The following is a 3,706-nucleotide window of genomic DNA, read 5'->3' on the forward strand; positions in this document are numbered from 1 at the left end:
ATCAAAACAGCATGGTACTGGTACAAATATAGATGGATAGATGAGTGGAATGGAATAGAAATGCCAGAAATCAATCCAAGCATCTATAACCAACTTTTATTCGACCAAGGAGTTAAAACTATTACCTCGAGCAAAGACAGTCTCTTCAACAAATGGTATTGGGAAAACTGGATTTCTGCATGCAGATGTATTAATCAAGACCCCTGCCTTACACCTTACACAAAAATCCATTCAAAATCAATTAAAGGGGCCAGTGCTGTGGCACAGCGGGTTAATGCCCTGGCCTGAAGCACCGGCATCCCATATGGGTGCCAGTTCTAGTCCCAGCTGCTCCTCTTCCTATCTAGCTCTCTGCTGTGGTCTGGGAAAGCAGTGGAAGATGGCCCAAGTCCTTGGGCCCCTGCACCCACGTGGGAGACCTGGAGGAAGCTCCTGGCTCCTGGCTTTGGATTGGCACAGCTCCCGCCATTGTGGCCATGTGGGGAGTGAACCATTGGACGGCAGACCTCTCTCTCTGCCTCTCCTCTTCTGTGTAGCTCTGACTTTCAAATAAATAAATAAATCTTTTTAAAAAATCAATTAAAGACTTACGTTTACAACCTGATATCATCAAGTTGCTAGAGAGCATAGGCGAAACCTGCAAGACATCAGCATAGGCAAAGACTTCTTGGAAACGACCCGAGGCACGGGCATTAAAAGCCAAAATTAACAAAGATTACATCAAATTGAGAAGCTTCCGTACAGCAAAAGAAACAGGAAAGTGAAGGTGCAACTGAAAGATGGAGGGAAATTATTTGCAAACCATGCAATTGATAAAGGATTAATAACCAGAATCTACAAAGTGATCAAAAAACTCAACAACAAAACAAACAACCCAATCAAGAAATAGGCAAAGGACTTAAACAGACATTTCTCAAAAGAAGAAATCCAAATGGCCAACAGACACATGAAAAAATGCTCAGGATCACTGGCTGTCAGGGAAATGCATATCAAAACCACAATGAGGTTTCACCTCACTCCAGTTAGAATGGCTTTCAAACAGAAATCATCAAACAACAAATGGTGGAGATGATGTGGGGAAAAGGGTACCATAATCCACTGCTGGTGTGAATGCAAACTAGTAAAGCCACTATGAAAGACAGTTTGGAGATTCCTCAGAAATCTGAATGTAGTCCTACCATATGACCCAGCCACCCCACTTCTGGGAATTTATCCAAGGGAAATGAATCAGCAAATAAAAGAGTTATCTGCACCTCCACGTTATTGCAGCTCAATTCACAATAGCTAAGACATGGAATCAACCTAAATACCTGTCAACAGAAGACTGGGTAAAGAAATTATAGGAAATGTACTCTATGGAGTCCTACATAGAAGTTAAAAAAATGAAATTCGGTCATTTGCAACAAAATGGAAATGGACGAATCTAGAATAAATCGTATTTAGTGAAGTAAGTCCCAAAGGGAGAAAGACCGTATGTTCTCCCTGATCTGTGATAACTAACAGAGCACCTAAAAGGAAACCTGTAGAAGTGAAATTCACACAATGAGAAGTAATTACTTGAATAACCCTTGTCTTGACTATGGAGGAACAGTTTATTATTTTATTATTTTTTTCTGCTTAATATCATTGGTTGAACTCTTTACTTAACATAGAGTTAATCATAGGTGTATAAAGTCAATTGAAAATAGATCCCAGTAAAAAAGAAGAGTGGGAATAAGAAAGCGAGGAGCTGAACAGTTCAACACATATTCTCATGAAAAAAAAAAAAAAGTCTTCTATAGCCTTGGCAGCTCATGGTAAGAGCCTCGGGTGATCACTGACATCATAAACAAGACTGTCAACTGTTAAACCAATAGGAGTCACTGTACACTTATTCCCCAGGTAGGACCTCTAATGAGTTATACTATGAGAATTAACTGTAAAACTTGTTCTTAAACAGTACCTTATACTTTGTGTGTGTGTGTGTGTGTGTGTGTATGGGTTGGGTGCAAATTGTTGAAATCTTTACTTAGTATAGAGTTGGTCTTCTGTCTATAAAGTTAATTAAAAATTAATCTTAGGGCTGGCACTGTGGTGCAGTGGGTTAACACCCTGGCCTGAAGCGCTGGCATCCCATATGGGTGCCGGTTCTAGTCCAGGCTGCTCCACTTCCGATCCAGCTCTCTGCTATGGCCTGGGAAAGCAGTAGAAGATGGCCCAGTCCTTGGACCCCTGCACTCATGTGGGAGACCTGGAAGAAGCTCCTGACTCCAGGCTTTGGATCAGTGCAGCTCTGGCTGTTGCAGCCATCTGGGGAGTGAACCATTGGTTGGAAAACCTCTCTCTCTCTCTCTCTCTCTCTCTGTCTCTACCTTTCCCTGTAACTCTGTCTTTCAAATAAATAAAAAAAAAATCTTAAAAAATGAATCTTAATGAAAAATGGGATGGGAGGGGGAGTAGGAGCTGGCACGGGAGTAGGAGTGGGAGGGCAGGTATGGGGGAAGAACCACTACATTCCTAAAGCTGTACCTATGAAATCTGTATTCATTAAATAAAAGCTTTCTTAAAAGAAAAAAATAAAGCTGGCTTTAAATGATGCTGTGGCTCTGTCACCCCCAGAGGGAAGTGGGCAGGAGGGATGATAGTGCACATGTAGCTGTTTCTAGGCTGGGGGCTTCAGATGGCAGTGAGCGCTGCATCTTGTGGAGGCAGGCAGCATGTGTGTCCTGTGTATTTTTACTCCCATAAGACCCAAGATGTGCTGCCTCTTTCCCCAGATAGGTTCCAAAAAGTTACCTTTAACCATTCGGTTTTATAACAGTGAGTAAAATCCAATACCATGCATGACCCAATTCTGCTTAATAAATAGCTTTGTTTAAGAAAATAGGAGTTGGCACTGTGGCTCAGCAGCTTAAGCCACTATCTGAAGTGCTAGCATCCTATATAGCACTGGTTCAAGTCCCAGCTGCTCCACTTCTATCCAGCTCCTTGCTAATGTGCCTGGGAAAGCAGTAGAGGATGGCTCAAGTACTTGGGCCCCTGCACCCACATGGGAGACCCAGAAGAAGCTCCTGGCTTCAGACTGCTCAGCCCCGGCCATTGCAGCTGGGTGAATGAACCAGTGGACAGAGAATGGATGGATTGATATCTCTCTCTCTCTCTCCTCTCTCAATTCTGACTTTCAAATAAGCAATAAATAAATCTTTTTAAAAATAAAAAATAGGCCGGTGCTGTAGCTCATTAGGCTAATCATCCACCTGCGGCGCCGGCACACCGGGTTCTAGTCCCAGTTGGGGCGCCAGATTCTGTCCAGGTTGCTCCTCTTCCAGTCCAGCTCTCTGCTGTGGCCCGGGAGTGCAGTGGAGGATGGCCCAAGTGCTTGGGCCCTGCACCCACATGGGAGATCAGGAGGAAGCACCTGGCTCCTGGCTTTGGATCAGTGCAGCGCGCTGGCTGTAGTGGCCATTTGGGGGGTGAACCAAGGGAAGGAAGACCTTTCTCTCTGTCTCTCTTTCTCTCACTGTCTAACTCTGCTTGTCAAAAAAATAATAAAATAAAGAAAAAATAGTCAATTGGTTATATCTAACATTTGGTATCCAAAGAGGAAGTCCTAAGAAACACAGTCCCTAATCCACTGTTCATCTGTCTCATTTCCTCAGCCTCACACATAGCTTTATTTAGCAATTCGGCCAAGCTCCAGGAGTGGCTTACAGAAACAAAATGTCTC

Source organism: Oryctolagus cuniculus, chromosome 5 (genome assembly GCF_964237555.1).
Source record: "Oryctolagus cuniculus chromosome 5, mOryCun1.1, whole genome shotgun sequence".
Lineage (NCBI taxonomy): Eukaryota > Metazoa > Chordata > Mammalia > Lagomorpha > Leporidae > Oryctolagus > Oryctolagus cuniculus.